Below are 24,687 nucleotides of genomic sequence, written 5' to 3' on the forward strand. Positions count from 1 at the left end.
ATCTATGGTATGAGCACTTTCTGTGACATGCCTCCCCCACCCCAATTATACCCCATTTCAGCCACGTTTAATGGAGAGGAGGAGGTGCTCTGTGAAGTGCCTCTCCCACCTCCATTAAACAGCTCCCCTGCCCCATCTGCCACTCCTGCCCCTTGCTTGGTCACCTGCCTGCATGCCGTTCATGATGCTGGAGTCCGCAGCCTATTGGCAGCCGGGTGAACTGCAGAATGATGACTGCCTTACATTGTTATATAATTAGGAAGATTTATATACTTTCAAGTCAGTGCTTAAGTGTTGGAGCAGGTAAACACATAGCCTCTTGAGGAAAAAAACAAACTGAAAGTCTTGAAACTAACAGAGGATTCAAAACACCACAGTCAAGCAAAGAAAGGTCTTATGGGATGAGTGGCAGTGATGACGAGCTCCATTCAAAGGGGCCTCACTATTGCAAGGACAATATCCAGAGAAAAACACCCAGAACAATTACATTTGCTGGAGTGAACATCCTAGTTTACTAGCAACTTGGACAGTGGTTCATGTTCTGGTAAATAGTTATTTGCCCACAAGAAAAGCATAATTAGGGTGATGTTATTTGTTTGAATCACAATGTGTGATGGTTACACAGTGATGGCTAGATAAAACAAAGAGCCTGGATGAGGTGGAAACCCAAAAGATGTCAGTGTCACTGGTGTATATAATTAATTCTGAATGCAAAATCTGGATTTCCTTTGTTTTTGTGTGCGTGCGTGAATGTGTGTGGGAGGAGTGGCTGGGAATTGGAACACAGCATGTACAGTTCTGAACAAAGGCTGCGGAATTTATCGGGAGACATTCAAGGCTGTGATAAGGAGTCCCTGCAACATTTGGATAACAGAGTTTAATTGCATTTTTTCAACATATGTCCTTTATTTGTTATCCTTTTAATATCTTGAATGTTACCATTTAGGAATAAGCAGATCAGTAACACAAAAACAAGGACACGTTATCAACTGTGGTTTTGTAACAACTGCTGCTTCTCTTTCAATCCAAGTGATGCTGAAAGCTAAGTCAATTTACAGGAGCACAAGATGAGAATTGTTCATAGGAAGCACCGGGCCTACGATGACACAGATTACCCATACTGATTCACTTCAGGCAACGGCACATAAAGTACTCTTTACATTGTCACCAGTAAATATTTGGGATAGGGGAAGCAGGAACAAACTCGTCACTCAAGTTTCTTCCTGAGAGCTTATGCCACACAGCTAAAAACATCTCTCACTATAAATGCATCCCACTCATCTGAGAAATGCAATACCGCGAGCCTTCCTTGCTCCTCCAAAACAGTCTTAATGGGAGAAAGAATGCAAGCTTAGGCGGCTGCAAGTCATTTTAGCCCATTCCGTTAATCCCCCTCTGCATTAGTACATCCTGTCCCTGTTTTACTGACAATGGTGTAAATAAGGGTTAGAGAGAGATGGGGCTCCTGCACCGTTATTAAGGCTGTGAAGATCCTGCAAGAATGGTAATTGAAAATTGTTTAGACCTATCTATTGTAGCACTTAAATTGTCATCTGGAGCAGCTGCACCCAATGCTTTCAACAACTGGTACAGAATGTGCTAAGAGTAGGCAGGCTATTGTGTAATTCGGAGGCCCCAGCTAGCTGTAAACACTGCCTATACCCACTGACGTGTTTAGGCCTAGGTTCCATTTAGCAGTGGAGGGCAGTACTGTTGCACAGTTCAGAGTACGTAGCCACTCCCCATTGTAAACTTCCAAAACATAAAGGATTTCTTGCGCAAACAAGAACATACTTTCCCTCCCCCTCCCCCCATTTTGGGTTAAAACTTGGCACACTCAGATACCAGCCTCAGAACAAATATTTTTAGAAAAATGTACAAGGAGAGAAAAAAACAACATTGGTGTGCCTGAATGAGGCAATAGTTTATCCAGACTATGCAAGAGACATCTACACTGCCTGTTTAAAAGCAGAACCTTTTTTATCATTTGAAGTTCAGGGGAAAAAAATAAACATTCACTAGGCATTCTTCTGTGGAAGAAACATATGTCACCCCATCTGCAATGCAGTCCCTCAGATATATAGATCCATTTATGACATGCAATGTTTTAAATGTCAATGCGCAGATACATAGAGATGAACTATTTGCCAATTCCCCAGTCGTTGAAACAGTTGATGTTTCGGTTGAGAATTTAATAGGTTCTCTTTTGTTCTGTCTTTCTGCTGTTGGCAGCACAGGTACATGCCAACAAAATGGACTGGCTACTGAAGGATAAAATAGTGCTCTGCTTCTAAAATGCAAAGGACCAAGGCTTATGCCCAGTGGTGTTGCCAGGGAAGGACTTTGAGGCAGGTGGCCATGGCTGCCTTTCAGCAGAGTGAGCAGGAAGGCTTCCCAAAAAAAGCATGGATGGCTTACCATGTTTTGAATAAGTGAGGTAATACACACTGTGGAAGTCTGGAATCAAAAATTACACAACTGCACTACTATACATGCCTATGTGAAAATGTGAAAGCCAAGCCATTTGTCCTAGTAGCTCTTAGGGCTTATCCACACTTAAATTTTGCCCCACGCTTTCCAGGCACAGGTTCCTGTTTTAAAGATCTGTGTCCAATTACTCTCCCCCCCCCCCCGAATTTTTCCTGCAGAAATTCATTCTTTAAAGCTGAAGGGCAACAAACAGCAATTTGGATTTTCCATGGGATTGGGGCAACAAAATTAGTCAGGATAAAAAGATGGATTAGAGTTTATGCAGCTCAACAAGAGGCATGCAATGTGGGGACAATGTAAAAAAAGAGTGCATATCATCCAAAAAAGGACAAAAGAATGCAACTATTTGTATAAATTTGACTATGCTAACACACACACACAAATGTAGAAATAACTGCTGTCATTTAAATAAAGACACACGTCATCATAGTTTGGAAGACTACATGTCCTGCATGAATTCTCAGTCTGCTGTCTATGTGCTAACTGTTAATTGTCAGCTTCCAGGCTCCTACTCTCTCTTTGCTTAGTGCTTCACCTTTAAACGAGACCTGGACCAGACAGCCCTTCAAATAGAGGACTGTCCTCTGTAAATTAGGACACATGGTCACCCTAGTCCTTAAGATATCCTGGCCCAAACCATGTTGAGTTCAGAGAAACAGCTCTCATCTTCAGTAAAAAATAAATAAAAAATGCATTTATGTGTGATTGTGCCAGAATATTGATAAATATATACATCCTGGGGTCATTTGAAAGTACTCCATCGAAGGCAAGATGGGGCTAATAGACCACATAATCTGATGCATGTATGAATGCACATCCAGTTTACAGCTGGATACCTGATCCAGCAAATGATACATGCTCAGAAGTCTGTTCACATATACTGGTATCTACAATTGGATTGCAGTATCAATGGGTGGGCACTTGTTCAATAGCATGTTCTTCTTTAATGTTACAGTGGTACCTCCAGTTATGAACTCAATTCATTCTGGAGGTCCATTCTTAACCAGAAACCGTTCTTAACATGAGGTGCGCTTTCACTAATGGGGCCTCCGGCTGCTGTCGTGCCGCCGGTGCGCGACTTCCACTCACATCCCTGGGTAAAGTTCGCAACTAGGGGCATCTACTTCTGGGTTAGTGGAGCTTGTTACCCAAAGCATTCGTAAGGAGGACGGTACATAGCCCGAGGTTCCCCTGTACTGAGGCTATCCATGGGATGAGTCATATTGGAAACAGATCCTCAGGCTAAGTTAAACTCTTTGGTAGGTACCAACCCAGCTTGTGGGAAATCAGGTTTCTGGCTTTGTAATAAGATCTAATAGCTTTCTTTACATAGAGAGATTTGAAATTTGTCATACAAGTGTACATTTCTGGTGGTAAAGGTAGACATCAATGGACTATTAGGGTGAGTGGGGCAGTGCCCCCTCAACTTCAGTCTGGCCCCCAGCCAGTCCTTACCTGCTTTCTAACTTACAACCAGTCCAGTGGGTGGCACTGGCTGGCAGCTACCCCTCCCCCTTCTCCTTAGTCGCCATGTTGTCCTTGTGGAACTCAGAAGGCAGGAGGATGGAAGCCAAAGCAGGGTTGGCTCTGCCTGTCATTGGGTCTGACTCCACGTCCTGTTGGTCTGCCTGCCTTCCGCCCTACCAGTCCCAGTGGCCACCCACCTCTGCTGGCAGACGCAATATAAAAATAGAACTCACATCCTGCCCCATCACATCCAGTAATGGGGTGAGCCCAGCTTCCTCCTGCCTTCGCAGTTTGAATGGACAGAATACCAGACAATCAGCTGCTGATTCAGCTGTAAGTCTCACTGAACTTCTGTCTTAAGGGCAAAACAAAAATAAAGAAAACAATAAAAAAGAATTAAATCTTTTAAAAAATAAATAATAATGAATAAAATGGTGCCCGTATCAGTCATGGTGAACCCTCAGGGATCACAGCACTTGCCCGGTCATTCTGGGTGCTGATGCCAGGTCTGGTTCTTTGTCTCTATCATCTTCTCTACAGTCTCTTGAGTATTGAGCATCTGCTGAGTGATTACAGGTAAGAGCTGTTGATAGACCTACTCTCTGTGCATGTGCCTAATCCTTAAAAAGAGAGAGAGAGAGAGAGAAAACCATCTAAGCTAATGGCCATCACCTCACCTTCTGGCAGTGATTCCATAAGTTAATTATTGCATTGTGTGAAGAAGTCATGTGAGCAACATTCTTTCATGAGGCACCTTGAATTTGTTTCCCCCTGTCTTTGCAAACAAGGCTAGGTGCAGAGAGAGTAGGGAGAGAAGCAATTCAGACCATGGCATTGCTGCAAATGTGGTTGTTTTTGGATGGGAAGAGAACTGCGGGGAGGGGGGAGTTAATATTTGGGGCCTCTGGCCCCAGCTCCAATTTGGAGTCCATTTCTGGTCTTGGGAGGGTCCATCTGGCATTAGTGGCCAGGGAAAGTCCTCTCTGAGAAGCTTATCAGCAGGGAATGAAGTAGGGTGGTTAGGTGTCCTACTTTACAGGCTGAAGTCCTCTAGCTGAAGGGCTTCCCTGCCCTAGACTAGTGTAAGATAAATGAGAGAGAGAGTGGAGGCTTTGAAGTTGCTCATCAGCAGATAGCACCTAGAGGCACACAGATTCATATGTGGTCACAATCTCTGTTCCCCACTACAGTGAGATGGATTCTATTTCTATTAAAATGATATAAACTTAGAAAGAATTGCTATCTATATATTAGCATATGCAAATTAATGCAGATCCATGTCCTGTTATGTTTGCTGATGGATTAATGGCTATGCTAGCATGGCAGGCAACAGGTCTGCCTGCAACGTTTTGTTGAGAAATGTCTCCAAACATGGACGCTTCATTTAGCTGTCCCACCTGACATGAGGGTCCTTTGTGGGCAAAGCTGAAGTGAAACAGTTTGGGGTGAGTGGAGGCAAGGTGGATGGGACTTGAAATGTCCCCACTTTTTTGAAGGGCCAGATGCATGCGCATGGCAATTATGCTGGCAGCCGTGGAAGCCAAACTTCATTTTGGGATACGTGGAATCATTGCTGTGAAAGAAACATTTATTTTACCACTACTGCATCCAGGGCCACATTTAGGATTGATGACGCCCTCCCACCAGATGTCAAAGAGAACAACTACTACCAGACTTTCAGAAGACATCTAAAGGCAGCCCTGTTTAGGGAAGCGTTTAATATTTGACGGACTACTGTATTTTAATATTTTGTTGGAAGCCACCCAGAGTGGCTGGGGAAACCCAGCCAGAAGGGCGGGATATAAAAAAATTGTTGTTGTTGTTTGTTTGCTTGCTTGCTTTTATCTTATATATTGGAAATGTACATCCAGGTTTTTTTTCCTTTAATTTTTTGGGGGGCCCTCAAGAGAGTGGATGGGATGCGGGTGGCGCTGTGGTTTAAACCACATAGCCTAGGGCTTGCCGATCAGAAGGTCGGCGGTTTGAATCCCCACAATGGGGTGAGCTCCCATTGCTCAGTCCCTGCTCCTGCCAACCTAGCAGTTCGAAAGCATGTCAAGTGCAAGTAGATAAATAGGTACCGATCCAGCGGGAAGGTAAACGCCGTTTCCATGCACTGCTCTGGTTTCGCCAGAAGTGGCTTAGTAATGCTGGCCACATGACCCGGAAAAACTGTCTGGGGACAAAAGTCGGCTCCCTCGGCCAGTAAAGTGAGATGAGCGCTGCAACCCCAGTTGTCTTCGACTGGACTTAACAGTCAGGGGTCCCTTTACCTTTACCTCAAGAGAGTGGGGCCCTAAACTATAGCTTGTTTAGCTTATACATAAATCTGGCACTGACTGCGTCACTAGCATGGAGGAGGCTGCGACAGCCACATTAAAAGGTACACAGGTCTGTTGCAACAACTGCAGTCATATTGCTGGAAGCTACTTTTTGTTCTTCCTGGGTAACGTTTGAAGTGCAGGTCTGAAGAAACCTGCAAAACCAGCTTGTTGAGAGACCACTGCAGGACAGGACAGGGGGTGGCAGTGGTGGAAAATAGAATGTGCATCTCTGGCTACAACCATTCTTCAATGCACTCTCAAACTCTCAATCTATACTCTCTGAAAAGGCTTACACAATTCAAACCAGTTTGAAATTGGCTTAACTGTCAGAATTTCCCCAAAGAGAACCATGGGAACTAGGTTTTTGTTTTTGGACGGATTAAGTTCCTAGTAGGAATCCTCAGTAATGAAACAAGTTTCCTATTATTCATTTTTTTAAATAGAGACATGGGTTGCATACACACGATATATTTAAAGCACAGGGCTTCCCCCCAAAGAATCCTGGGCAATGTAGTTTACCCCTCACAGAGCTACAATTCTCAGCAGCCTTGACAAACTGCAGTTCCCAGGAATATTTGGGGGAAGCCATGTGCTTTAAAGGTGAGTACTCAGCCGTGCTCTTATGAACCGCTGCCCAGACCATATGCAATTTCAGAATTTGCCTGTTCAGACCTGCTTTCCCATCTATAGAGGTTTTATGACCAGCTTAGCTGGTGCTTCCTATTTATTTGGGGAAAGCACTGCTGATAGCCATGAAACAAGAACCAACATCCCCACCACACTGTACTGTGATGTGGGTGGAGGGAGGAATGCATTTGACTAGGGGTTGGCAACCTAAGGCCCATGGGCCACAAGCAGCCCATGGGGGTTGTTTAACTGGCCCATGAACCCCCGCCACCCACTTGGGGACCCCTGCCGCCTGCTTGGTCAACTCCCGTGAGCTGCGCTAAAGCGGCGTGGAGCAGAGCGGGGACCGCCTTCCGCAATGCTGGCCAGCTTCCCATTGGCTGCAGGAAGCTCCTGCAGCCAATGGGAAGCTGCGCATGCCTCCTCTGCACCAGAAGGAGCACCGGAAATAGTGTTTGTGCGTGCGTACATGCATGCGTGCGTGCGTGCGTGCGCACACACACACACTGGCCCATCGCAGCATCTGCGGGACCGTGAACAGGCCCAAGCCACAAAAACTTTGCCGACCCCTGCATTTGACTTTGGCTTCTTGATCCTCTTTCTTCAAAGCTGTGTGCAAGCGATGGGCCTCATTCAATCCCATTCCTCCTCTTGGGTTTTCCAATACTGGGGCAGAGGTCTCAAGCCTGAGAATGAGCCATAAACACCCAACATTCAGTGGTCCTCCCAGCTACAGCTGATAAGAGGAAATGGATATGATTTTTTGTCCACAACCCCCCTTCCTGGAACTGCACACCCAAACCCAGAGTTCTAAAAACAGGAGAAGAAGCACTCCATCCACTCTAATTCTTCCCCAACTATTATGCCTCCTATCGTGCTTATGGCAAGAGTTCAAGTAGAAGGGAGGAGGAACTGACTAAGTGCTAATCTTCTGCATCAGCGGCTTGTACCACAGAAAACCTGGTGTGTGTCCCCCACCCCCACCCTCTTGTGGGAATTTGCATTAGTATGCATAATTTCCACAGGAGGGGGAAATAGAATGTCTGTACATATAAAGAGCTTCCTTTCTATGCCCCCATCCCAAGGCAATAAAGTATTATGAACTTTAGCTAACCTGGAGAACCTCTAAGGAAGCTCATTGGCTCTTTTGCTTTTAAATACCCAAGACAGGGATTCGTTATGTGGTTTTTAGAATTTGTATAAAATATCTGCAAGCAGCCATGCCAGGTGGAGGACTGCATTGGGTTGAAGTCACATGGTGACCCACTGACTACCAACAGACATCTATCCCAGCCAGCATGACCAGTTGTTGGGGATTATGGGAGTTGTAGTCCAGCATCACCTAAAGGTTCCAAGGATCCCCACCCCTTCATTGCAAGAATACTATGCACAATTGGACTGTGGACACATTAGTATCTTAAAAAGCAACAAGGTCGGTTTCCCTTGCTTCATTTCAAGTCACATTTGTACATTGCTGTGCACACCAGAGAGGGAACAGGGGGTGCGTATTGCTAGTTTGGTTTCCTCACAACTGCAGCCCTCCCCCCCCCCCCGGTTCCTGTTCATGAAGTTCTCATCTGCCCATGTGCAAAGTCTATATCAAATGTAAACACCTCATCTTAACTGGAAAGTGAACATGGCTTATGTTTTTAAATTGGATGGAAGCTGGTTTGAGGGAAAGCATATTAAAAAAAAACAGTATTTCTGAAGAAACTACAGGATAGATATGGATTGTGGCTAACGTCATGCACACATGGCTTCACACACCAGCAGTGGGAGTGCAGTGGAGCCATAGTAAACAGCAATGTGTAGATGGCCTGAATGCTCATCTGACCCCTCTCAAAAGTGCAATGCAGATTGGATTCAAGCATCTTAACAGAGCCCTGATGCCAAGTCTCTTTGTTTACAGACAAAACTGGTACAATTGCTTTACATTTGTAGGGAGATTGTTAATGTGAGGGCACGTTGATTGCAAACATGTGATCTCCATGTGCATTCCGAGATGGTACAGTCCCATGAGAACAGCATTACGTGCCTTTCCTCAGCATCTGAATCAGCTCTAAGTGTTCTGGAGCAACACAGTCGTGAAATAACCATGGTAACACAACCGCTCAGTTCAGCCTTGGTACCTGACTACTGAAAGATAGATAATATAACACCAGCTTTTAACAAAGATCTTCACTGGCAATTCTGAAAAAGCTTCAGTGACTAAAATAGCCTGATGTGTATGTGCTTATCAATATGCATTGGTCTCAAAGAAACGTATGGCTATTTAAACATTTAATATCTGACTTAGGATAAAATTGCTGGCCAGGGGCAAATTGATAACCCCAACTAATTGGCTCCTTATTTTGCCTACTAACTCTATTGCGCTTCCCTCCTGAGTCAGGATTACCCATTGACTGTTAAGCACCACCCACTCATTTGCTGACCTCTGGCTGACAAAACCTGTGGCTCTTTCGATCTACAGATGCCCCCGTATCTTTTCCTGATGGAGCCAATGTTTGCCTTGTACATGTGAGTCAACCATGGGATGCCACAGTTGGCTTCCCAGGTTTAGAACCTGGCCGGCTGTGTGCCATGCTATGTTCTGGCCTCTTGGAGAAAAGGACACAACCTTTTCCTATCGTTTTCACGGGTTCCACCAATAAAATAGGCTCTGCAGATGGATGTCAGTTCAGATAGAATGGGCAAATGGCTTCATAATGCCCTGTGGAGATAGTCTCTTGCAATGGTGTGGGTGGGGATGCCTCACTCCCTTAGTCTAGAGATGTAGAGAGCGAAACTGGAATATGGAAAGTGACCATTGCCTACAATGCTTCTGTTTTCCCTTGAAGTAATGCACCATAATTTTGCTACCTCAAAATGTAGTGGCTTATTGTATTTAGCTGCCCCAAAGTTATGTTCAAGAGTACAATTCTGCTCCTGGTTGCCTCCTCCTCCTCCTCCTCCTCTTTTTTTTTTTTTTTTTTTTTAAGGACAAATGACTCCTTCTCCTTCCCTCGGCTAATCTACCCTCCCTGCAGCCAATTTATTCTTCTTCCCTCATGTTGAGTGGGATGTCATACTGCTAGCATCAGCTTAGTGGTGGGGTGATGATGTCAGCACTGGTAGCTTCAATATCTGGAAAGGTCCTAAGATGCACTGAGTGGGCTCATGACTCATAGAAGATGCAACTGCTCTGCTTGGAATACACGAGGGTTGCTGTTGGTGGCTGCCCAGAGAGCCAAGTGCTGAAAGATAGTGTCTGTGGACTGAAGCACACCTAAAACCAAAACTGGGAGGATGGAGGAGGAACTATAGATGGTGGGTCAGCTGTGCTGGCACCTGAGTCTGAGCAGTGGGTTACTCTGCTTTCGCACCTGCTCCATGCTCAGCTGGAGATGGGGGAAGAAAACAATTCCGAGACATGGGTTATATCCTGCACTCAACTGCTTTAGCATAAGTATTGCCCAGATCTCGTAAAGGTGCAACCTTACATAACATACGGGCAATACACAGGCACAATAGGGTGAGTCAAGGACAGAGTGGCTGCCTTAAGAGAGAATTTCCTGGCTTTTGTCAGTTTACGTCAATCTCACTGTTATTTTAATGTGGGTTTTGCCATTTTTGTTTCCCTTTAAATCGGCACCATTAAGTAGGGGCTTGGAACTAGGTAAGAATGAAATGTGTGCGCAATTGTCTTTCAGATAGTTAGGCTGGGCTGTCTGAATTGCAAAGGCCAGCTCAAGACAAAGTTCCATAACACATGGAGAACTTTTAAAGAGCAAACCAATCATCATTTTTGTGGGCTCCTTTCATACTAGTGTGGGAGCTCCGCCTGCTGACTCTTTGCCTGGATAATGAAAGTGCCCGGCATTAAACAGACACACAAACATAAACAGGTTAAATGAATACCAAAGCCCCATTTCCGCCTCCTGCCTCAAATCGTTTTTAATAATAAATACTTAGACACCTGCATTTGTCCCAATGCAGACCTTAACATTTTGTTTCTCGGTGCATTGTTCTTTCTTATTTGTTTGTGAGCTCTGCACACTGTATCCTGTTTACAGTACATACTCCTACTAAGAAACATTTATTTAGTGCCAATGGTTGGTTAGGCACTGTACAGCAAAGAGAAATAAAATGATTCCCGCCCAGATAATGTATAATCTGTGCTAGATGGAGATTTAAGGGCTGAACATGGAAATGTCAAGAGATAATAATCCATTGGCAATTGGGGGATTTAGAAAAGGTCTTTGTGGTGATACTAGCACAGCCAGTATTAGATTGCAAAACCACAGAATTGTAGAGTTGGAAGGGACCCTGAGGGTCCTCTAATCCAACCCCCCACAATACAGGAATCTCAACTAAAGCTTCCATGACAGATAGCCATCCAACCTTTGCCCCAAAACCACCAATGAAGGAGAGTCCACAACCTCCTTGAACAGTTCTTACTGTCAGAAAGTTCTTCCTGGCGTTTAGTTGCAATCTCCTTTCTTGTAACTTGAATCCACTCGTTTGGGTTCTACCTTCTGGAGCAGCAGAAAACAGCCTTGCTTCATCTTCCATGTGACAGTGCTTGAGATATTTGAAGATAGCTATCATATCTCTGCTCAGTCTCCTCTTTTCCAGGCTAAACATACCCAGCTCCCTCAACTGTTCCTGTTGTGCACTTCTTATTCATATGGGGTTGTATCCAAAGTAGAGCGGAGCCGGGTGTCTCGTGGGTGCAAGGATTTCTTCCTGTAAAATAATAGGACTCTCCCCCCTTTCCTCCCCAAATCTGCTCTGGGCAGGTGGGGAAGAGGAGGAAGAGTCCTGTTGCATAAGCAGAAAAGCTTGCACTGAAAGGAGGTACATTAGCTGAATATTGTCCATGCTTATGTTAATACGTTATGATTTAGTTATACACCACTTTTTGGCCCAAAGGACCCCAAAGCAGCCAGCAACCAACAGCCTATTAATGAAAAAAAAGCTGCACCAAACCACAGAGCAGGCTGCAATAAATGCAGTGAGCCTGCAATTCGACCCTGCTTTGTACTAGGCAGGGGCAGGGGAAAGGTTTGGGCTGGGTGGAGGTGTCGCTTTTGCCCAACTCTAATATCCTCTGCTAGCATGGAGCTCCCCATTCTGCCCGCCAAATGGGCAGAAGCTCTGTGGGTGGAATTCCCACCAGTGGCACTCCATGGATGTGGTTTTCAGGGGGGAAGTGTACATTAAAAAAAAAAATTGCCAAAGGAATAGACCGCTAGAAATACACCCATCTTGGATATTGCTAACAACTTTTTTAAAAAAAGGTTTGGTATCATTGATGGAAACATATATGAGGACAGCAATTTTGCAAACTATATCGGATGTGCCAAGTTAAAAATAAAAATAAAAACTGTCGTTATGAACATTGGTGAATAAGTGGAAGTACATGGCAACCATTTTATTTTATTTTTTAAGCTATAATCTTAAACACACTTATACTATGGGGTAAATCCCATTGCATGCATTACCAAGTTAAACAGGCATAGGGCTTGCACTGTCCAAGATCAAAGCAGAGCTGCTCCAATGGCCAAGATGAAATGCTTTGGGAAATGTTTGTCCTAAAACCTTTTATTAGCATTAAGACACACCATGGGAAGACTAGTGTCTTTGTGAGGTACTAATTTTGCAATGCAAATTGATACAGGGTGTGGTATTGTGTGGGATGGCATGAGCTACTAGTACAGTTTCTATCGGGGCAAATCATGAGAAAAATCGGAGACTGGCAAATACCGGTACTTTACACAGACTACAAATCACCAGATGCTTGGGATGAAATGTTTAAAATCACTATGAATCTCCCTACAAAGCCTCCAGACCCCACACAAATAATGAGCTTTAAAATTACAGAGTCTTGATCTCTCAATGTTGTTGTACACCACCCTGGTCTATAAATGTTTTTATAAATAAGCAAACGGGGGTTTTTTGTTTTTGTTTTTAAAAAGACATTTTGCATTTACATCGTGGGAGCTGAAGGAAAGGTAGAAGTAGAGCAGGAAGCTTAAAATGTATGTAGCTGCAATGAACTCAAATGGCACAACCTGCTCTTACTCATCATTTCAATACTGTGAAATGAAACATATTAAAAGACATACTAACTTCAAATAACAGTGGAAGTTCAAAGAAAGCATAGATCTAATTATCGGAATATCTACAGGACGGGTGCCATGAAACTGCTGGCATGCTATAAACCAAAATCTGCATCCCTGCAATGATTACTCACTAGGGAAGAGAGTTAGAAAGTTCTGTACATTTACATTTGAAAGAAGACAGGGAAAGGAGGCCCTAGCCAGGGGCATTCTTGCTGTACCGGATGCATGACCTATGGTCTCCCTACACTAACTGGTTGGTCCTTTCTATGTTTCCTGTAACTGTTTCCTGTTTCTATGGATTGCCATAGGAACTGGGATGCTCCTCTTGAATATATGTATGGATAAATAGAGAGCAAGAGAGAGCACACTCTAGGTAGGATATTTCTGTAGTTACGGGAAATGCCTTATTCATCCTTTTTAAAAGCTGATGTTCCTTTGGAAGGAGGCAAAATTCCTCATTGCCACCTCCTAAAACATCCACAATGGTAAGCTGCCTCAGGAGAGGAGTTGGACTGGCTCAATTATACTTAACCTTTCTGTTTCTGCAGTCCAAATTACTATTCTAGTTTGCTTGTTCTTTGTGGACCACCACGTTTTCTTATGCTGTGGTTGCTTCCTTGAAAACCTGAATGAAATTCATTTCCTCCTCCTATATCCCTGTTAAGTAGTAATTTGTTTATTTGTACAAAGCCAAGGCATCTGTATGTCTTATTGCCAAAACTGGGGGCAGGGACCACAATCCCCTTCCTCCTTCCACTTGATCAGTGAAGATGAGATCGGGGCTTACATCTAATTTTGGTTTAGAGAGCATGGGCTATCTGGGGAGGGTGGGTACTTTTTTGTTCTATATGAATAAACGAACAGCAATATTAGTAATATGAGCCTGCCTTGGGACCACATAGTGAATGGCAGAAAAAGAAGCTGTTCACATCAGCATGGCTTTGTTAGTGTCAGATTTGTTTCTATTTTTGCACACACCAGATAGCGTTGACAGGGCAAGGATGCCTTTGCCCTCTGCAAAGGTGTTCACACCTTGGTTGGAGATGAAGTAAGGATAGTTTAAGGGCTCCAACCAGTGTGAAGCTGGTTTGAGAAACAATGCATCAAACAGTAGTACTTCATAAGAAACTGTGCATTTTGGGCAACGTTGTGTGTGCATGGATTAAAAACCCAGCACTGGAAATGCAGTGGGTGCACTGCCAACGGGAGTGTGAACAAAGCCTTATGCCAACAAAGGAGTTATCCAATTCGTCAGAGCTCCCAGCCAACTTCATTAGTGCAAACTAATCAGGGCTTTCTTCCCTGCCCCTCCTGAGCTCCTTACTCGGCACCATGCACACGAAGACCAGCAAGTTTCCTGAGATGGATGGATGGATTCACAACCAAATATACATCTGAGTTCATTAGGGCTAATATATGAACATCTAGGGGGTCACTTGTTCTGCATATTCAGGCTCACCAACATTCTGCCACACATAATTAGATTGACCATGAAATCGAGCTCAAGTTGGGACTATGCAGACAGCAGAAGGGTTCTTAATGGCAGCAGTGACTGGGTGACTGGCTGGGGAGGGCAGGGCCCCCAGGAGCCTCCTTTTCCATTCTCCTAGGTAAATGAGGGGTTGCTATTTGCTGCCATGGGGAAAAGTAAAACATTTCTGTGTGAGACAGGAAGAGCCAAAAAGAGAGCCACGGCGTTCTTGGAATAGGGACAGAGTAAGCCAAGATTGGCTCTACAAACAGAATGAGGTGACTGCTTCAGGCAGAGGATGCTGGGGGTGGTCCAGTGATGGAAGAGCCTCACGCCCCATAGCTGTTCCTCTCTGTTGGTGGATACATAGATAGAAAGCTGCTCACACTGACTGGCAGAAGCTCTCCAGGGTTTTATGCAGGGGTGTTTCCTACCTGGAGAAACTGGGGGTTGAACCTTGGACCTTCTGCATGCAAGGTAGATGTTCTGCCACTGCACTATGGCACTTCCCCATAGGCAAGATAGAGATACATGGGTCATGTGGCCTGGCTTTGGGGAGGGGAAAAGGCAGAGAGGGGTTGGATGTCAGTGGAGAGAAGCAGAAATAAAGAGGTGTTGTGGAGAGATAAAGACGGTAGGGTGTTTTTAAGGAAGGAGAGTAGGAGAGTTGGAGCAGAGGACAGGGGTGGTGGGATTTTCATTCTCTGGTCCAAGAAATGCCATGTGCCTTTCACTGCTGCATCTGAAACTGAAATGGATGTAGTTCTCTTCATGAGGCCATTCAACACTCTACCCCAAGGTCCCCATCTCAGGGCCATGACAGCTTCTCTTGTTCTTATCAGAATTCACAGCTATTGCTTCAAAGTGAGAAAATTGCTTTTTGAAAGCTGAGATTCTTGGCATGCTAGGTGATGAATCTTGTACCAGATTCACGGACTCACATAGCATATACAGACACAGTCCTGGGCATAGTTTGATTATCTCTCTCCCCCTCCCCCCCCCCTTGGTAGGGAGAGACAACTTTTTGCATGAATCCAGTGATACTGAAAAACAGTGAGAGGCACACCATGGGCATAGCCAGGATTTTTGTTAAGGGGGGCAGAACCAGTGTGATTGGTCAGTTAGTTAAGTATATTTCTATTGTTTTACCCTGCGTGAGGCAGCTGCCCCTCCCTGCTCGTCCCCCTTGCTATGCCCATGCCACACACACATCCAGCAGACTGGTGTGCTAGGAATGTGGTTTGAGCAGATCCATGCAGAGTTCAGCATGTATACCTAATGTGCAAGTTGACTTTCAGCTGTGTTGTAATGATGCAAACATGTGGATTAAGCTGGAAGTCGGGTGACGGCAAAACAATCTCACAACAATTCCACCACATACCATACTCAGGCTTTGCACACTCGTGCCTTATGAACCTATCTTGTACTGCTGCTGCACGTCTAAATGTTTACCTGGTACCAAATACAGCTGTTTTTAAATGAAATTGACCTAGTCAAAGGTATGTAGATTTTACATCTATATTATAGATGCAGGAATAACCAGTTTAAGCCTCCACACACGTTTTGAACTCTAATTGGTTGTGTAAATTAGAAAGACTAGTTTCATTGTCCGTGCTGGCAATTTTGTGTGAGAAGTTAAAATTTAAGTCAATTTTGCAAGTGGATCCTGCAACAAAATGTTGCAGTATGGAGTACTGCTATTTAGGATTCCAGCCATTTCATGCCATTCCCCTTCCTGTCTGGGTTTTCTGCCCCCCCCCATTGGTCTGGGAGTACATAGAGAACACTCAGTCCTCACTGGTCTGTTTGTGATTGTTGTACTCCCCACAAGCCTGCTGACACATCCCTCCTTTATGGGGATGGTACTGTTTGGCTGCATACGGACACTCAAAGCAGTTTAAAGTGTCCCTGCACAGGATGCCAGGCCATACCATTCAATTCTCCATTCCATCCCATCCCCTACTCACAGGTTTTTCTGTTCACCCAAAAAAGTTGGTCAGCATTCTATAGTCACAGAGCATTGCTCAGTTCTCATTTGGCTGTTGGAGGGAGCATTTCTGATAACATGTACTTCTCAAACCTTGAGATTCCCCCAAATTTGCTGATACCTCTCATTTGCATATTGGTGGTGACATTTTGGCTACACAAAGGGCAGCACTCTCACCTTGAAGATTAAAATGATCATATCAGGGGAATGATTACTGGAAAGAAGGCTGCAGTGTTTAGCTGCCTAAGCAGTTAGATTCATCAACTGCTTTTGATCAATAAAAAAAGTAATTGGGCACAGTGTGTGTGTGTGTGTGTGTGTGTTCATTATTGGGAATGCCACCTGCTTTTTTACAAGTCCTATTTTAAAAATCTTACAAAACTGCAGGTGGCAGGTTCCATCTTCTCTTTTGAAGCTACTCCTTCCCTCTTTTTCCTGGTCAACTTAGAAGAGGTATCCCAGTATGGTGCCTGTTGCAACCTAGGCATACATCACTGGGAAGTTTTCCTTTGGAAGGATTCCTTTATTCTTAAGAAAATGGGTATAGATTTAATCAGTTAATTGTCCAAAACTCAAAGAATTAATCCTGCAAGATTATTTAATTGAGCCTTTAGAGGAAAAATATATAGGGGTCACTATCACCACAAGCATACAGCAATTGCATTTCTGCTTTTTCCACCATTTGACTTTTGAGAGGTCATTTTTCTAGTCGTATTATGTATCATCTGAACACATAATTCTTTCCTAATGTGTTTCCTTAGGGCGCATATATATATATTACATACACATACACAAGAGGAGACAAACTAGGAAAGAATTATGCGTTGGAATATTGCTGCCAGTCTAATATTAAGCCCACATAACCAAGGAAAAGCAGCCTTCAGTGAGCATTTAACTCCATCCTCGCTCCTTGTTGTTTTCTGCTAAGTGACATAGCAGATGTGCAAACGCAATTAACCACACTCGCATCTACACGGGTGAGCTAAGGACAGCAGTTCGTGTTTTTGCTGGCTTTGGGTGACAACGGAAACCCACAAACTTACCACCTTCCTTGGGGAGGTGGGGCGAGTTTTCATCTGAACACCCCCCCCCCCAAAATGTGGATGCACACGGGGGGGGGGTGCGAGGAGGAGAGAGAGGAGAGGTCGTCACGTCAACAGCCAGCTTTCCCTTGATGGCCCTCAGGATCCCGTTATGGTCCTCCTCAGGATCGATCCAGTCCACGGCCGGCTTGCTCGCGATCTCCCAACCCCGTTTTCAGGAGAAACAAGCCGCTAGGTGACCTCTTGTGTTGGAGAAGCTGGTCGTAAACATTCATAGAAAAGGCGGGTGTGTGTGTGTGTGTGTTTAGGCTGAGCGATAGAAGTGGTCTCCACTAGAAAGAATTTGGCCAGGAGAGACGGATCGAGGTTTCGTAACATTGTGGAAGTTCCCGGAAAAACAAAAAAAAAACGTACACATGCACCGCGATCCGCCGCCCTCCTCTCCCTTCGGAAGAGTGCGCAGCTCGGCGAGAGTGGCCCGGCGACGCAATTACCTGAGCGGAGGGAGAAGGAAAGTCGCCAGTGGCTCGTGGCTGGCACCTTGCAGGGGAATCGAGGAGATGCAATCCCGCCTGCCTGCGTTAATTAGATAGTCGAATTAGCCGGCTCGAGCCCGGGTGCCATTTAGTCGTGGCTGAAGTTGTGCACGTGCTGCGTTTGCCCTGCATGGGTTCCTTTCAAAAGAAACAGAGACGATCTCCCAGCAAGGAGACTCTCTCAATGTTGGGTAAGGGGGGGGGCAGCTTATCAAACTGGAACGTATCCAGTGCCGGATTTAAATATAAGCTAAACAAGCTATAGCTTAGGGCCCCCCCAAAAAAAAAATTAAAGGGAAAAAAACCTGGATGTACATTTCCAAAATATAAGATAAAAAACAAAACTTACATATTTTGTTATGTGGAAATGGCTTTAGATACCTGTTAGGTCCATAAATTACCATATAGCTCATATATTCAACACAAAAAAAACAGTGACAATTTGTTGTTGACAAAGGACAGCTGGACATATAAAGGGCCCCATTACCTTCAGGAGCTTTGGGCCTCATCAAACCTAAATCCGGCCCTGAACTCATCGTATCAATACAGTCTCTCGAGATATTATGTGAAAAGCCGCACCGTTCAGGTCTTTCTCTCTCTCCCCCCCATCCCCTTGGTGTTTGCAGCATAATTTTGTCCGCTCCTCTCCAGCTCCCGACGCGAAAAGCCGAAAGCGAGATCTCTCCTCTTCTTATTTTGAAAGGCGTTGGCAAAAGTTGTGTTCGAGCCGTTCCGTCGGAAGGGTTCTCTCTCTCTTTCTCTCTACTCAGATCAAATTACAGAGTTCAAAGCAGTCAGCAATGATCTTCGCGAGAGTTACCGAAGCCTGCTGCGTTTCCTGCCCTCCACCTGCCTCCTCAAGTCGCTAAAAAGTTTGCTTCGGTGGGGTTGACTGAGGTTAAGTTGCTCAACCAGCCTACATTTTTCGATCCCTTGTTAAACTTTCAGAGAGGAGCAGGAAAAGTACACAGGGGGGTTGTGGTGTGAGGGTGAAATGCGGTAGTAGTTGCTCTACATAGGGAGAACCGGGTTGCCTGAGGCGAGAGAGCGCCTTCTGCGATATATGGGGTTTCTCAGAACTGCTGCCCGGGACATCCTTGGGACTCGCTGGGGGGCCCGGCGGCTTCGGCGGGCCGCTGCCTGAGAGGCCCCGGGGCTGTAGCGCCGGGCGGGAACTGGGTGCGTGGTGGGACTATGACTTCCCCTCCCTCGATCTATCGGCCTCTTATTTATTTTCCCGGAGGGAGGATGGGAACTCGAGACTTCGGACTCCCCTCAGGGCAGTTTGATTGTGGATGAGCGGGAGGCGCTATTTACATACGGGCGGGGAGAAGCGGCCCAATGAGAAAGCGCCATGGGGACCGCTCTCCCAGACGGGCAAGCGCCAGGGCCAGTAGGCAGCAGGAGGAGGGGCTTCGCGGAGGGAACTCGCGGCCAACGCCGGTAGCTCATGTCATTCCCGGTCGGATAACGCGGCGGCAGCGGTAGAAGCAGCAGCAGCAGCAGCAGCAGAAGCTGGCGGCAGCGGCGGTGGCGAGGGCAGGTACCCGGCGTTGGCTGGCGGGCCCGGCGGGAAAGAGGCGCGCTGTTCTCGCTCCCTCCGAGGGAAGGAAGGGGCGCTGCTCTTGGGTTGGCGGGACCTCCAGCCCGGTCTCCCTCCGCTCAAGGGGCCGCCTCAGCCTCTCTCTCGGCCCCCGGCCCCTTCGGAGAGGCCCCTTTCGCCCTCCTTCCTGAGGGGAAATCTTCCGGGCAGCCCACCATGGCGCGCCTCGCACACCCTCTCCCCGCAACCCCATAACAACAGGCGCCGGCCGCTCACTTCCCCGTAGGATCCAAGCCCTGTTTGTTCTTCTCCCCGCCACGACTTCCCCAGCCAGGCGTTGCCTTGGGAGACTTGGAAATCGAATTTCTCTCACTCGCCGCCCTTCTATCCGACCTCTTCTCTGGAAGACAACCCCCCCTCCCCCAAAAAAACAGCCCCATTCTTACTAAAAGGGGGGTGGGAAAGGAGGGGAGGAACAATGGCAGATGCTGTGTGTGTATTTTGGGGTCGGGAGGTGGAGGGGGCGATGGAAATAATGAAAGAACTGGGAGCAGGGCGAGGGTGAAGACGCTTCTCGCCCCCAACGCCACCACCACCACCGAGCAATCACTTCTTCGGATGCTGATGACAAGACACCTGGCATTTCCAACCCGGGTTTAGAGAGTGTTTTTTAAAAAATAAATACAAACGCTGCTGCCTCAGTCATTGCAGTGGAGCAGAACTGCGGAGAGAAAGTAGTGATGTTGTTATTAGCTCCCCCCCCCCCCCGTTAGTGTCTCCTCTTCATTATGTAAGGAGGAGGTGGAGATGGAGTTGGGGGGAAGGAATTTAAGCTCTCATGTTACTTCCCTTTTTTCATACTATCGGAGACTTGGGTGATGGCTGATTTGGAGCTAGGCAACTGGACCTACTTAAAGATTTGAGAAAAGACCTTTGGAAGAAAAGCACCCTTTTGCTAAAGTGGTATGTTGGAAGTTTTGAGACAGAACTGATGTCTGGGTGTATTTTGTTGTTTCATGGGCTCCTGACTTCTTTGTTTTTGAGCTATAAGTGTAACTCAGAATAAACGAGCAGGGTTCTGTCTTTGGGAAATTGAGAATGAAAAGTTGACAAAGTTTATTTATTCCAAACAGCGGTATCTGTCCAAAGCTGCAATATATCATTTATTAGAGGGGCATTTCCCACTTGTATTTAAAAATGTTTATTTTTAAAACTTTTTGTCTAATCTTGCCTTTCGAAGCTTCGTGTAGATTCATCTCCAAAATGGTACAAAGGCTCCTTATATAGTGGAGGTAGAAACACCATCATGTTCCCAACATTGTATACTTTACCAAAACAGTATTTGGAGTCTCCATAGAAATGCCCTAATGCATAAAAAGAGGGAGGCCTTAATCCACTAGAAAGTTTTAATGTCAAAATCCCATTGAAATTTCTAGCAAGAGGAAAACACTGTAGTATATGAGAGAGAGAGAGTACCGGTACATTAGTCCTATTAAGGAGTTCCTAATCATTTTAGCCGGCCTGTGCAAGAGAATCACGCCAAAAATGGTTTCTGAAAAGGAAGAACAAATCTGTGGATTATTATTATTATTACAGTCAATATATGTGTGTATAATTTACTTTTCTGCCCCAAAGCCCCCAAAGTGGTAAGCAACATGTTAAAACAAAATATTTAATAAAAGTGCAATAAAATGAAATAATAAAGTCAACAAACAAAGCAATATACAACTGCAAAATCATGACATAGGAGGGCCATAGAGTATTTGCAAGCCAGAGGATTAAAGGATCCTCTTTCCAGTCCTATAACACACATTTAGGTGGACAAAAGCCTGTACAAATTGTTAGAAATACTAAAATAAATTTACCCCTACTAGAAGAATTAAGGTAGCTCTCAACACTATTGTAATCCAGGCTGGATTATATTGGTCACAAATGGCAAAATGCTAAAAGTAAACTTCAGTAGCTAGTTTATTGCATTTATTTTTTATTTGATGAATGTACTACTAATAAATAGGCACATGTATTGATAACAAGGGATTGTAAAAACTATGAAAGGTAAAACTGAAAGGCTATGTAATTTATCTTCTGATCTAAACATACAAGAATAAACTTCTGATTTGAATCCTTAGAAACATGTTTCATAGTGCCTTTCAAAGAGCCACATAAATTATTTTCAACAAAAAGTATTCTAACGTCATGGATCCTTAGCATGCTAATTGATTGAGTTATTTTTGTGTGATCCATCATTTTACACTTTCACTGTATTCATGCTCCTTTTAGGAAGATGGAATTTAATGTAAGGTTTAACAGACATTTTGAGTTTAAAAAATTCATTATATAACCTATTTCTGAGAAAAAGTGAAGATAGCCATGAGCCGTGTCTCATAGGAAAATTCTAAAATCTGTATTAGGGCAATGCCTTTATTAGGCCAAGGAAATTTCACAAAATAATGGTAAACAAGGCAATGGTAAACAAGGCAATCTGTTGGAGAAATCTGTTTTTGGCTGATGGTACAGCCATGGAATCTGCATATGGTCATGGTGTTAAGATGAAATTGTGGAGGAGGTAGCAGACATTCAAATGAGAGTATTTAGCTGCTATGCTGGCATCAGGTTGTACCGTGGCCTTCCAGGAACAAGAATAATAAAAATGGCTGATTCCCAACCTCTGAAAATACAAGAACTATTATTACCCAGGTCTACCCATCCTTAGGTTAAACATATTGGTAGGTAGAAAACAACTACCTGTTGACAGTGGTCAGATGTGTATCCTTCAGGAACCAATACTAAGTGAAGGATAAGAGCATGCATTTCAGTGTTTAAATTGCCAGGAATTTTTCTGTAGAATACAAAAGTATACTAGTTGTACTTTATGAAGAGTACTCGTTTCTATGCAGTTTGTTGTCAGTAACCTCTAAGTCAAAATATACTTGTGTCTAGAATTGGGGGATGGGGTGGGGGAGGAGATAAAGGCAGATTGGTGGCCAGGAGTTGTGGATGAAAATCAATTCATCGTGGAATGATAAAGCACCATTCCCCTTCACAGCTTCTGTGCTCTCAAGAGTGCCTTACAAAGTATAAGGGGACTCGAAAGAACTAAAGTTATTGTAAACTTGTTTTGTGGAAACTCCTCTGAGTGCTTTTTCATTCTAGCATAAGTGAGATGGAACAACTAATTCATTCATCTGTTTTGTTTAGCAACCCAGTTGTTATTTTATTTGTTCCAGTCATATACCGTTTAATGGCTGAACTCTTTGAGTCACTATGGAGACACAGTTTATAGGATTGATTATGATTAAGAAATATGCAAGATGTATACAAGGCTGCAACAACTGGTTTTATGCGAAGGCCTGGGATTTGGCTTACAACGAGTACATGCTCTTATACGTGGGTAGACAAACTAAGGCCTGGGGGCCGGATCCGGCCCAATTGCCTTCTAAATCCGGCCCGCGGACGGTCCGGGAATCTGTGTGTTTTTACATGAGTAGAATGTGTGCTTTTATTTAAAATGCATCTCTGGGCCCTTGATGCATTGTGGTTCTTCTAGGGAGGATCTCAGTAGGTCATCTTAGCTGGAATGAAAGAGAAACCAATGGAGCTGAGTGCTGCAGTTTTGAAGTAGTGAAAACTCAGAACTGTTGACCAGATTATTGTTTTTGGTATAGATAAAGGAGGCCCATTGCGTTAGGTAGACTGAAAACAATCTTGTGCATTTAACTGAAATTGTAAATATTGTACTTTCAGTGCTGTGCTGGTAAGAAACAGTTCCTTGGGCTCAGAAAGGGCAATAGGTGTGCCTCACTCTTGGTCTCCTACACAACCATCTGATGCCTGTTTTTGATGGTGGGACTTAGCTCCCTGTTTGCCTAGGGGCAACTGCCACTACCTTGATACCTTGAGAGCCAGTGTGGTGTAGTGGTTAAGAGCGATAATTAAGACTCGTAATCTGGGGAACCAAGTTCGCGTCTCCGCTCCTCCACATGCAGCTGCTGGGTGACCTTGGGCTAGTCACATTTCTCTGAAGTCTCTCAGCCCCACTCACCTCACAGAGTGTTTGTTGTGGGGGAGGAAGGGAAAGGAGACTCCTTTGGAGCCGCTTTGAGACTCCTTCGGGTAGTGATAAAGTGGGGTATCAAATCCAAACTCTTCTTCTTCTTGATAAGTGCTCCTGTGGCCATCTGGTTCAGCCTAGGATTGTTCACAGCATTCCTCCAATATCAACCCTCTTTGCTTCTCTCCTACTCTTGTGCATTGAGTTTCCCTCTCTTCTGGGAAAGTTTTGATCCTTTCAATCTAGTTCTGCACAAATATATTTTAACTGAAATAATTTAGATTTATTTTCATATAAATCTGTTTAGAAACTAGACATAAGTAATCCATATTTTAAGTGTTGGCCAAGGAACAATACATTAAAAAAATAGAGCATCCTGTGGCACTAGAAGGCTAACAATTGTATTACAGTATAAGGTTTTGTGCAGCCGAACCACTTCATCAAACGCATGAAGTATAATCCTTCCTTGTTTGTCCGGCCCATAAAAGCTTATAACATTTGTTAGTGGTCAGGGTGCCATAAGACTCAGTGTCTTGCGGTAAAAACAAACATGGCCACCTTTATGTAATTAGATAATTATATATTTAACAAAAAAAGAGCTGTATTTGAAACATGACTTTCCTTTGGCCTTTTTGCTTTGAATCTGTTCTGAGGGCAACTCTGGAAATTTCCGTTTACCCCCATTCCTAAATATTTTGTGCTGGTGGCTCAGAATTAAAGTACCGTATTTCATCTTTGTACAGAGCTGGTGCTTTAAAATGTTATTCTGTTTCCTTAAACGTTATGAATGCATCCAATTATTTTGCAGAGCAATCCTATACAGTACTCATTGTATGTTAGAAGTGGAGATACGCCACTGCTATGCTAGCAGAAGAGCCACTATATCCAAGGTACGCTTAGCTGGGGACACACACACACACACACACACACACACAAGGATGCCATTAAAATGTTGGACATGCCAATAGTGCGGCCTTTATGTTCTTTGCAATCAGCATTTTGAAATACAGCACCAAAGGGGAGGAAGGAGAGCCCACACAACAC

General features: G+C 44.6%; 1 protein-coding gene across 2 annotated transcripts in view; it reads left to right on the forward strand.

Moving 5' to 3' along the window:
* Positions 1-19,454: 19,454 nt before the first annotated feature.
* Positions 19,455-24,687, forward strand: part of FKBP5 (FKBP prolyl isomerase 5) — a 55,342-nt gene continuing 50,109 nt past the window's right edge. The window contains exon 1 of one of the 2 annotated variants that reach the window (XM_079980621.1): positions 19,455-19,592. The gene's annotated coding sequence lies outside the window, so the exon portion shown is untranslated. Of the gene's footprint in view, positions 19,593-20,445; positions 20,556-24,687 lie in introns of those variants that run through there. The other variant, XM_079980622.1, reaches the window with a different exon arrangement.

The sequence above is a fragment of the Podarcis cretensis genome, assembly GCF_951804945.1.
Source record: "Podarcis cretensis genome assembly, chromosome: 6".
Classification (NCBI taxonomy): Eukaryota; Metazoa; Chordata; class Lepidosauria; order Squamata; family Lacertidae; genus Podarcis; species Podarcis cretensis.